This window comes from Bolinopsis microptera, chromosome 12 (assembly GCF_026151205.1).
Source record: "Bolinopsis microptera isolate Bmic1 chromosome 12, MBARI_Bmic_1.0, whole genome shotgun sequence".
Classification (NCBI taxonomy): Eukaryota; Metazoa; Ctenophora; class Tentaculata; order Lobata; family Bolinopsidae; genus Bolinopsis; species Bolinopsis microptera.
Window position 1 is genome coordinate 11,910,560 of NC_087083.1, and position 12,243 is coordinate 11,922,802.

Sequence of the window (12,243 nt, forward strand, 5' to 3'; positions counted from 1 at the left end):
TCCAGTACTTATCTACTCTAATTGTAAGTGTACTTTTACATTTAGATTCCACTTTTAGCATGTGTGATAGTTATGCAGCTGAAATTGGATGTGGGCGACGTTGATTTTAGAAAGGGGTAAGATTCAGTCTAGCATAGATGAAATAATGAAGGAGATAGATGGTTTAGATGCTGGTACAGATAGCAATAGCATTTCCGAATTAGAAGATAAGTTGAAGGACTTACATTCAGCTTTAGAATGCCTGCAGGATAAGATTGATAATGCACGGCCTAAACCAGTTAAGCACAGTTACTACGCCCCTCCAGCTAGTTCTAGCAGTATATTTCAAGAGAACGTGCACGTTATGAATCCTGTTATTAAATCCGAGCAGGTTCAGTTTAGAAACGCGAACACCGAGGATGATTTTGGTAACAGTATTATAACCCCATTGAATAGTTCAGTAGCTGGTCCACATTTGACAGGTGCCAGGCCTCCCAAGCCTCCTTATTTTGACACTGGATCTAATTTCATCAGATTTGCCAGGCGGTTCAAGGAGCATTTGATTCTGTGTGGACATAGCGGTGGTTCTGATATAGCACGTATATGTTGTCGTACATTCGTTGTGAATCCACTTGGGAAACACTGCAGAAAATCTCTCTCAGGGCCGGAAGAGAAATGTAATATCGATCTTCTCGTTAAGCGATACTCAGAGAGATGTTTCCTTCTACTCAATCTTGGGCCTTTAGAACTGAGCTCATGTCGTTGCGTCAGTTACCAAGTGAGAACCTCCAGCAGTTCATTGCACGTATAGAGGAGCTTGCTTTGAAGCTGGGTATGACTGCGAGTCTGAAAAAGGACGAGAGTTGTATGCATTGTTCTGGTTGTAGGAGCTCGTGACATAGCTGTAAGGACTAAGCTTTATGAGTCCCAGTTACATTCCTATAGTGAGGCGGTTAAACTAGCAATCCACACTGAGCGTATAACGTTAGCCGTTGGTGGTGAACCAGGTGGTTTCACTCAGGCCCCGGATACGATTTTCGCTGTAAATAATTCTGGGTTAGATGGCCAGAGAGCTAGGGTTCCAGCACCTGGGCAAACACGTAACAACTTGATGACGAGCACAAGCCAGGAGAGTTATCGTCCTGAATGTCCTCCTTCCCAGTCGGGAGTTAAACCAGCACACTGGACATTCATGGACTCCTAATCTAGTTAGCAATAGTTTTAGGGGTGGTATGAGGGATGATGATCGTAGAAACACGCCTGTTCAATCACGTTATCAGCCAGCTCGCAATTACGTGGGTAATTCGAGTAATCGGGGATCACGTAATGTTCGCCCTCAGTTAGAAGGTTGTTGGAGTGTGGTGATAGTGGGCATTTTCCAGAGAAACTGTCCGAGCAGATTTGCTGGTAGTTAGAGCTAGATATCAAGACAGAGGGTCTGCATATCAGAATGGTCATGCAGCATCGTGGGAACAGAGCGTATAGACCTCGAAATCAGGGGCCTTTAAACTTCTAAAGGGTGGCCCTAGATTTAAAAAGGAGGTCACCCGCGGTCAAAAAACACACGTTACTATGAAGATTGTAACGAGATTGGGGGCAGTAAGGAAACTGCATTTGGTTGGAGGAAATTGTGCGGGTAGATCAGCAAAATTTCTTCGTGGATACGGATCATCCATTTCTATAGTTGCGGAATCATTTGTCAGATTAGAGGATAAGGTCGAGAGGTTGTATCATGTAATCTCAAGCTTAAGTCTTTTTCGGGAAATAACATAAAAACTTTCGGCAGATTAAGCTTCCAGTGGTTATTGGCCGGGAAAATCTTTGAACACAGCGTTTGGTTGTTTCTGAATTTCATGGATGCAGAGAGGTTCTGATAGGCAGGGATTGATGTTTGATCAGGGGATCAATATTAATGCAGGGATAGATTACCCATGGGGGGTATACTAACAAGGGGTTCATCGTGTTTTAGACACCCACTAAACCCACTAGCGCTGAGAAAGGGAGTAGCAATGAAACAGTAAATTTTACCCCCTCACGGGGACTCACATACAAGGGGAAATTTTTGCGACCAAATCAACGTGATACGTTTATGGCCAGTTAGAACCCAAATAAAACGGTTGTAGGGACCATATTTACAGCGCACTCCCATACGTCTGGGACAAATGGTCCCTGTTAGAGACATGAAAATCCCAGAAAGGCCCCGTGAAATAAGTAAGAGAACCCGGCGGGCAAGATAAGCCAGTAGAGTTTGGGGAGGGAGTGAGAAATAACCTGGAAAAGTTAAAAACGAACATCTATTTTTCAGTGCCCAAGTGAGCAATTTAGCGGGAGCCGCTATTAAAAGGGAAAGGGATGGGAGAGCTTTTTTAACAGTTTAAGTTTTAAAGATTTTTAAATTACGAGGAAAACAAAATGATCTTCGGAGACGTTGGGAGTATAGAACCCTTTTTTTTTCGATGGAAACAGATTTAGGGTTTTTAATTTCTTGAGGCACATCAGCCAGCTCAAGGATAACTATAAACCGTAGATGGGTTTCCATCGAGAAGGATTCCGTTTAAGCAGACCAGCCGGAAATGGATAGACAGATTAGAGGTTTGCTTAGATTCGGGTGTAGTTGAGGAATGCCCTGACCACCTAATTTAATTCTCCCCTTTTCCTGGTGCCTTCAGAGATCGCTCTAGATTAGTTGCGGATCTGAGAATGGTAAATTTAGAGCTTCAGGATGATATTGATGGAGCTGCCTAACTTGAACCACATTTTAGATAAGTGGGCGATAAGAATCTGTATTCGACAGTGGATTTTGAGTAATCTTTTCACCAGGTTCCGTATACCAAGGAATCCAGGCATGTCACGGCGTTCATGCACAATCAGAAACGGTATCAGTTTGCTAGAATGGTCATGGGCCTGAAATCTAGTTCAGCTACGTTTTACTAGAATGGTCATGCGGTTGATAAACGGTCTGGGTATATCAGATGCGTTAGCATTCTTCATAGATGATTTACTGATATTCACGCGTGATGTAAAATCTCTCACATTCAGATACTGTCAGTACTCTTTGTTCGTCTTAAGTTGGGTAATCTGAAACTAACACCTCGTAAGTGCAGATTTTTACGTGAGGAGGTTGAATATGTCGGTATTACTCTAACTAAGGAAGGAGTCAGGATGAACGACTCTCGTATAGAGCATATTAAGAGTCTAGAACCTCCCAGTAATAGAGCTGAATTGCAATCAGTTTTAGGCATGTTGAATTATTCCAAGAAGTTCTGCAAGGGATATTCCGAGATAGCACGTCCTCTCTATGCGTTACTTCGTAAGAACAAGGTATTCGAGTGGACCGAGGATTGCCAGATTGCATTTCAGAAGTTACGTGACATGTTGATATCTAGTCCTGTCCTAGCATTTCCGGAGGTTAGTGATCCGGAAAATAGTTATGAGGTAACTTTGGATGGTTCTAAACACGCATTTGGTGGTACTTTGACTCAGTGGATCAAGGGTAAGAGGAGGGTAATTGCGTACTTTTCTCGTAAGGTTCCGGACCACAAGCGGATATGGCCGCAAACTCAGATTGAATTTGAGACTTTATATCAGACTCTGAAACATTTCTCGGTTTACTTACGTGGCGTTAAAAACTTCACGGTTATCACAGATTGTCTGCCACTCTTGAATATCACGACAATATTTTCTAAAATGTCGTCTTCGGTCATCAGGAAGCTTCAAGAGCTTGCTAACTATACTTTTACCATGAAGCATATCTCGGGGAAGAGTAACCAGATGTGTGATGGACTTAGTCGGTATAAGTATCAGGTTTATGGTAAATCTCGAGAAAATGTTGCGAGCATTGGTCATAGTTCCACTTTTAGTCTTGATGCTGCGTTAGAAGGAGTAAACCGGGTGAGACGTGAGCATTATAGATGTAAACACCCGACACTGTTTAAGAGGATGCAAGTACCGGTTAGCAGCGAGACTGTGGTTGATGATGATTGCAGTAATCTGATTGAGGAATCTTGCAATGAGGTGAGTGTTGAGGACAGTATGATTCCGGGGTTCTTGTTTGATGAAAATAGTGAAGACCCTAGTATTGTAAGCATTGTTCAGATTACGCCTGAGGTTGATAGCCGTCATTGCAATTGTAGTCTTACCCAGGCTGATCCTATTCCTACAGAGGAAGCATCAGTAGTGGAAATGGTTTCAGCGGTTACTAGTGATGTAAGCTCACTAGAGAGAGGGGTCAAATTTCTTAATCCTACCAATGAGCAGCTTAAACAGGCTCAGAAGGATGATGATATTTTAAACCAGGTCTACAGTTGGGTTACCAAGGGTGAGAAACCTGTTGCCATTCAGACTAGTAAAATACCTCAGGAACTGTTGAGTTATTGGAAACAGTTTGATCTTATAAGTATCAAGGACGGGATACTTAAGAGACGTTGGACTGAAGTGAGGGATCCGGAGGGAAGTAGAGAGTTGATCATAGTCCCCGAATCCTTGCATGAATCTGTCCTGGACATGGTGCACAACCAGGAGACCGCACATGCTGGAGTAGGAAATTGTCTTGAGGTCTGTAAACGACATTTCTACTGGCCGAAAATGGGTGAATGTTTCAAATTGTGGATCGCAGCATGTTGCAAGTGTGCAGCAAGTAAGCCACCTCAGGCGTACAATAAGGCACCCCTCAAGCACATATTATTCCACTCCTTTAACTCAGCAATTTGTTTCGATCATATAGTTCCTGAGAAGGTTGGTGCTACACCTAGAGGTTATAAATATATTTTGACTATAACTGATTGTTGGTCAAATTATGTGGTAGCTATTCCTACTAAGACCCAGACAGCTAAGGAGAGCGTGTCCTTGATTCGTAGGTTTTGGATTGATCGTTTTGGCCAGCCTAGGTTCATGATGGCTGATAATCATCCGGGGTTTAGAGCTAAGTATTTCGAGACCATAGCTCAAGCATTAGATTGCAAGTACATTCATGGCCAACCGTACGTTTCTCGTAGTACAGGTAGAGTTGAGAGAGCTAACCGTCGGTTGAATACTGCACTGAGAACCAGCTTACCACCGGGACGCTACCAGGATTGGGATCTTTGGTTATCTAGAGTAGTCTTTGTACTCAACTCATTGCGGAATCGGCACACAGGTTATTCTAGCAACAGGTTGGTGTTTGGTCGTGAGTTAAACACACCGTTAAGCCTGCTAGCTGAGAATCGTAAGGATTTCGAGCTAGAGCCTATGAAGGAGAATGAGTTTGATGTTGAAGCATACGAGCTGTACAAGAATCTCAAGTTTATCACCAGGAAGGTGAGGGTCCAAGCTGAGCGTGATTTTTGCTATGCACAGAGATATCACGATAAACACGTTAAGGGACCATTCTTTGAGGAAGGTGAGGAAGCTTTTGTTTTGATAAATTGTCCTAAGCACAAGTTCGATCCCCGTTGGGTTGGCCCGTATAAGATCTCTAGGAAGATAAACGATCACTTGTACTGTCTAGATTTGCCTGATGGAGAGAAGAAGGTGTTTAACATTGGTAAGTTAAAACGATATGTCAGGAACAGATTTTCTAAGAAACTAGAGACTAGTCCTACAGTGCCGAAAACTGTGAGCAAGGAAGCTGAGTTGAAAATGGAATCATCGGACCGATTTGTAGATTATTCCGATAGTGACAGTGAAGAGGAGATAGATTTTCAACTGAGAAGAGCACCAGTTGTAGCAGGGAGAAGAGAGGTTCATCCGAAGAGGTTTCGTCCGGAGAGGGATGGTGCAGTTAGCATTCATAAACAACCCAGTTTAAGTTCCACTCCTAGGGTTGTAAATAGTCCTGCACAACTAGATATGAATTCTACTAATCCTAGTTTTAGTACTGTAACACCTCTCACACATAACATTCCCTCAGGCGATAGTGTAGAAACAGTTGATAATTCTGCAGAGTTCTTCACTCCAGCTAGAGAGAGATCGGCCGCTAGAAGATCATCGAGTCCGATTGTTAGTGAAGGAACGATAGGTGCTAACAGTTTTAGGTCACATGATGCTGAGGAGCACGACATTGACACAACAGGATCGCTTTCTCCTATAGATCTAGGGAGACAGAGCCCTCCGAGGGAGGAGCGCAGATATAACACTAGGAGACCTGAGGAACGGAGACAACCTGATCGTCTAGGAATCGATAAAGTTAGACTTGTTACGGATGTTCTTATGAAGCTCTTGAACCAGTAGAAGTCGGGGAGATGACCTGATAGGGAAGTAACTAATACCTTGGAATCTAGTTTTAGTACAGTAATATCTTACGTATTTAGCTAGGCTTTCCATTTAGTACTTACCGGTGATATTAATACCTTACTTAGGCTTAACACGTGTATCTTACAGAACAGTACTGATAGGGATATTAGGATTTGTGCCTCGCAACACGAACCGTTCAGGGCTGCCATTTTGATATTTCGATAATTTCTTTTAGTTTTAGTTATTTCTACTCTCTTCACGTTGACCCTTTTACTAGTAAGCAGTTTGGTTTTCTGCTTTTGGGTAAAAGGTTTTCTTAGCTTTATTTTAGTCATTTTTTTTTTTAGCCACTAATCCTAGTTTCCCCCTCCAGACCATGAGCAGACCCGAGTTTGAAGGTTTGGATTTCTCTGACGATCAGAAGATAGGGATGGAGAATATAGAGGAGGAGAAGGCGAGACTCAGGCGGAAATTGGATCGCATCACTAGGAGGATCGCGAAGCTTCAGCGACGCGAGGAGATTCGATCAAGCGGCGGAAACCCCCTCAAGATGCCGGACTGGGAACAGTTGGACACAGCCACTTTCCCTCCCACGAAGGGAGCCATCAACCTACTCCTCCAATACCCTAGTCTGAACGGATGGGTAAAGCAGTTGGTGGATGAGACTGTAGGGAACTTTATAAGGAACAAGGAGGCACAGAAGGTGCAAATACAGATGAAGGTGATACGTGACAAGTTGATGTCCAGCGTCAAGACCATCTGTAAGAGAAGAAGGGCAGAGTTTCGGAACTCTCGAGAATACCAGTGGACGAAGATCGCCAACAGGCGAGCAGTCGCGTTTAGATACAACACGGCAGTCCGCAAGTTGGACGAGATTCGAGAGTATTCGTCCAGCACGCAGCTTCAACGGGCACTGGACAGCCTGGTGAACCTCCGGAACATGGAGAGGACTTTCTGAAGACTCCTTCTTTCTGTTTTGATATTTTATTGTATTTATTTAATGTGATTCACGAGTTTCATTTGTTTGACTTCAAATTTGTTACTTGAATAATATTTTTAGATTTATGTTTTGATTTTGTATTCCCCTTTCACCTTCTATTACCTCCCTTATCCGCTTGTCTAACCTTCTATCACTTTTCTAGTTACAAGCATGTCTTCTTCAAGAGACCTTATGAGAGCCGTGAGTGCAATAAGTAGTGCCTACACGGACGATTTGAAGGAGCTAGATGATCTAAGGAAGCGCCTCAGGAGAGCGGAGAGACGGATTAGAGACCTGACCGTGGAACTGGAATATTTAGCGGACCAGCAGGCGACCAGGATGGATACTCAGCCGGCGCCCCCGCCCTATTTCCACAGCCCCACCTCCCCCAGCACAGAGCCTTACAGCAGCCCCCAGTAGCTCGGACTGAAGGACGATGTGTCTCTGGTTGTCTCCTCATTGTTTTTAATAATTGATTTTATTCATTTCGTTATTTTTATTTATTTTTATTTAAAGTGTTTTACTTGTACTCATTCGTATGGAATGGAAATGAGGATCTAAAGGAAAAAGATCTAAATGGAAGGGAGAAAGACGGGGAATAGGTGAGTATTGTAAATTATGATATTGGATTTGGAACAGGGTTAGGCGTTTAGTTTTAAGGTTCTTTCGGCTTTTTATTTTAAGGCGCGCAGGGCCGTGCTAGGGAGTAGGGTTAAATTTAAATAGGTTGTGCAGCGTAAGACTGTTGGCGAATTTTTAAAGGGTTTTAAATATTCGGAAAAAGAATTTTGGGTAGAGATGTTGTAAAGTAGTATTGTTAGGTTCTCGGATAAATTAACTTTGTTTACGGCGGAATATGTAATATTAGGAGGGTTGCGTTTAAAGTATTTAGGAGCACTTTATTTGTAAAATGTTTGGTAGTAAAGGGACCGTTACACATTTCCGGGTAGTGCGACATTTCGTGTAATAGTTTAAACTGTTTAACAGTTGGTTTAGTATCTAGAAAGTTTTGGTTTGCATTTCGTTTTACACGGGTTGACTGTATTTGGTTGACTGGCAAACCTGCTGTCAGACTTACTGCCAGATTGTAGTTGGCCGCGCTTGTGCACCTGACTTACAGCTAGGCCTGTGGTTGGTTCTCGCGACCACAGGATGACTGTCAGTGGAGTGCTCAGCGTCTAGACAGTGTCTAGACGCTGGTGCAGGCTGGCTGCGTTAGGCCGACACGCGTTGTGGCGTGACGTAAGTTTTGGGAGCATACCCGGAGAGCCGGATGTGGAGAGCTCACTTCTTAGTTGCCTCTTAATAACTTTAAGGGATTCGAATTAACGGTAGCCAGTTTTACTGAGCACTACCAGTTGTGATTTGACACGTCGTGTGATCTATAATCACGTTAATCGATTAGAGCGAACACTTGGAAGTTTTTATCTGTTGACGTTCACTTTGTATTACTTTTTCCTTTTAATTAATTATCCTTTTTAATATACTCGTTTCATTTCTACCTTACGGTACGCCCTGCCGTTCGTGCTTCGTGACTAGAGCTTGACTAGCATACACTAAATACCAGGAAACTCAGTTTTCTATACGTCATTGTCTAGCATTTTGAAACCAAACTTCCCAGATAACTTGACTCGCATTTAATTGGTCTCGAGTCGAAACCACATAGACTTGTATCGTATTGGGTAGGTTATCCATAAGATGGATGAGGAGGCTGGCCATATTTGTTTTCACATGTGGTATTGATTTGTTGACTTGAATAGAATCAGATTTGTGAACCAATGTCACAGCTCACAGTCTCACTTCCTAAACATTAACGCACACAGTCATATCAGTATCTAACTTATAAGTCTACTAGAAAGCCCGTGGTAACAGGGACGAAGCTAGTAGTATTCTTTGAAAGAAAGTTTTAATCGCATCAAAAAATATCCATCTCAACCGAAGATACAGCCGATTTAAATATAAAACACTTTAAACACAACGTAATTACCACAAAACCGATCAAAATGACGTTAAAAGAATCTTTGCGCGTGCATGTGTGCATTAAAACACCGTTGCTACGGAACCTTTTGGTTGTTACATTAATTCCTATTTTTCATCTAATTTGCACGTGGGCGGTCGTACAGTGTACAGACAAAAAGAATCTTCTGAATTATAGTAGAGATTGACATCTTAATTAATGTGACCCCAATATCAGAATGAAGATAACAATATATCTAACTGTGCTGGTAGCAGTGGTTGCTATTGTGTTGCTGTACACGGATAACAGTCTGAGTGAAGCATCTAGAAGAAGGAGCACATCATATTCGTGAGTATACTGTCACAATGTAACACTGTCACAATGTTATAAATATGTAGCTGGAAACTGCACTCTTTCTCTCTTTGGGGTCTGAAAACGAACCCAATCCTAATCCACGAAATGGATATGAGCTCTCGGTGATTCGATTTAAACTTGAGGGACATTTGTTATAACATTAGGTTATCTCACAGGAGCAGAAGGAGGTCGATTAGTTACGATACTCGAAGATCTTCCAGTACTTCCTCGACAGGATCTAGCGAGGGAAGCGCGGGAAGTTTCTTTGGTTTTGTAGCATTATTCTTCTCCATGATTATTGGCCTGTCATGTTGGATTTACCGCAAATCATGCAGATCCACACAATCAGGACAGGTGATAGTATCACCTGCAGCTTCCAGTTCCAGTATACTGGAAGCTGCAGGTGATACTGGGAGTACCCTCCCAGCACAGTACCCTCCTACCTCCTACACTGCTGCTAATCCTACAGTATTAGGCTCTCAGTACCCTCCTACCTCCTACACTGCTGCTAATCCTACAGTATCAGGCTCTCAGTACCCTCCTACCTCCTACACTGCTGCTAATCCTACAGTATTAGGCTCTCAGTACCCTCCTACCTCCTACACTGCTGCTAATCCTACAGTAGTGGGCTCTCAGTACTCTCCTCCTTACCAACCATCTGGTTATACAGCTTACCCTCCTCCTCCTCCTTTTCAAGAGGCAGTACAGGGGACAGTGCAATATCCATCTGATGCTGCAGCAAGTGATCAAGCGCCGCCCTACGCAGCTGCAGCTATTATTTCTCCACCAAACGCTGATAACTGAAACGATAGCACCCCCACGAAATAGCCCACCGCCTACCTACAGCACCGCCTACCTACAGCATCGTCATCCATTCTTGCAGTTTACAGTGTGTTAATGATTTTATAGTGAGGGTTTTAAGATAAATAAAACTGGACAATGATTGAGATGGTAAATGTTTGTAATACCAGTAAAACAGTTCGCACGAGAGATTGAATGAGAGATATTATAAGTTATACTTTATTCCTTGTCTGTTATTTTTCGCGGTTAGGATAACTTTTGACCTAGAAAATAAACCCAACTGTTAACAACTTGAAAGCTGCAAGGTCATATAAGGTAGTTTCAGTGATCTGCAGATTACTTAGTTTAAGGGGGGGGGGGGGGGGGGGTTCACCCTGATTTTTTTGTGAAACTCGGTTTCGAGATAGCAGTTGATCAACAAACTAGGACCAGTGACCGAACTTTTGAGAGGGTCCCGGACCCCAACCGCCTAACGGTGCCCGCGGGGCAGCCACACCAATATTTGGTCCAAATAAGACCAAATTTAGCCAAATACCCTGAACATTCCTATAACCAAGATTATAGGTGCTCTACTTGTAGCTAGTGATCCCCTGAACTCGTATATGAAATTTCATCAAGATTGGACAAAAAATGACTGAGTTATGAGCCAAAAACCATATGACCATATTTGGGCATACGCACCTAATTTGATCGAATTTGGCCCATAAATTGGTCAAATATCAATATTTTTGAATGAAACCAACTTTACATGAAAGGTAAGCCTAAACTACACATTCTCTAATCTCTATGATTGTCAGCTCAATATCTACTTAACTGTGGATTCTGTGTTCAAATAATCGCAAAAAATGAACAAAATCGCCCATATCTCAGTTTGCGATATTTACGAAACTGACGTCGCTCAAAACAATAGAACTCAATAGGGTTTTAATATTTTTTCATGAAATTTTCAGAATCAACGTAGAATCGCATTTCGACCTTAGGTTTTGGGACAGAATTTTGAGTTAGGCCTTTAAAAAAATTTGGCCGCCAAATTTTTTTAAAGGCCTAACTCAAAATTCTGTCCCAAAACTTAAGGTCATGAGACAATTCTACGTTGATTCTGAAAATTTCATGTAAAAATATTGAAACCCTATTGAGTTCTATTGTTTTGAGCGAAGTCAGTTTTGCAAATATCGCGAACTGAGATATGGGCAATTTTGGGCGATTATTTGAACACAGAATCCACAGTTATGTAGATATTGAGCTGATATTCATAGAGAATGTGTAGTTTAGAATTACCTTTCATATAAAGTTGGTTTAATTCAAAAATATTGATATTTAACCAATTTATGGGCCAAAATCGATCAAAATTGGTGCATATGCCCAAATATGGGCATATGGTTTTTGGCTCATAACTCAGCTATTTTTTGTCCAATCTTGATGAAAATTCATATACGAGTTCAGGGGACCATTAGCTACAAGTAGAGCACCTATAATCTTGGTTATGGGAATGTTCAGGGTATTTGGCTAAATTGGGCCTAATTTGGACCAAATATGGGCGTGGCTGCCCCGCAGGCACCGTTTGGTGGTTGGGGTCCGGGACCCCCTCAAAAGTTTGGTCACCGGTCCTAGTTTCTTGGTCAACTGCTATCTCGAAAACAAGTTTCACAAAAAAATCAGGGTGAACCCCCCCCCCCCACCCCCCCCCCCCCCTTAAGTAAACTCTATAGCTTTAGTAGACGGTGTACTCTGATAAATAAAGATGACACAACATCTGAACATCCGGTTCTCCCACTTATGAGCTTTTTCAACCAAAGAGGATTATTGAACCATTTGTTTGATTGTTATTCATTATGCAATCATCAAACGACTTACAAATTAAAATAAATGATAAACTCACTCTAAATCTCTTCACTTTACAGCCCAACATTACTTCCAAACGGGCGGCCTTGCTAGGCCAGGTTAAAGATTCTCTAAACCAACA

The 12,243-nt window shown here is 42.3% G+C and overlaps 1 protein-coding gene and 1 long non-coding RNA gene across 2 annotated transcripts in view; both read left to right on the forward strand.

Moving 5' to 3' along the window:
• The window catches only part of LOC134824344 (NAD(P) transhydrogenase, mitochondrial-like), a 1,149,555-nt gene that overhangs the window by 171,989 nt on the left and 965,323 nt on the right, over positions 1-12,243 (forward strand). The gene's annotated exons all lie outside the window — the stretch shown is intronic.
• LOC134824570 (uncharacterized) lies at positions 9,295-10,141 on the forward strand. The gene is made up of 3 exons (XR_010161430.1): positions 9,295-9,473; positions 9,656-9,833; positions 9,883-10,141. It is a non-coding gene; the product is annotated as an uncharacterized LOC134824570 (long non-coding RNA).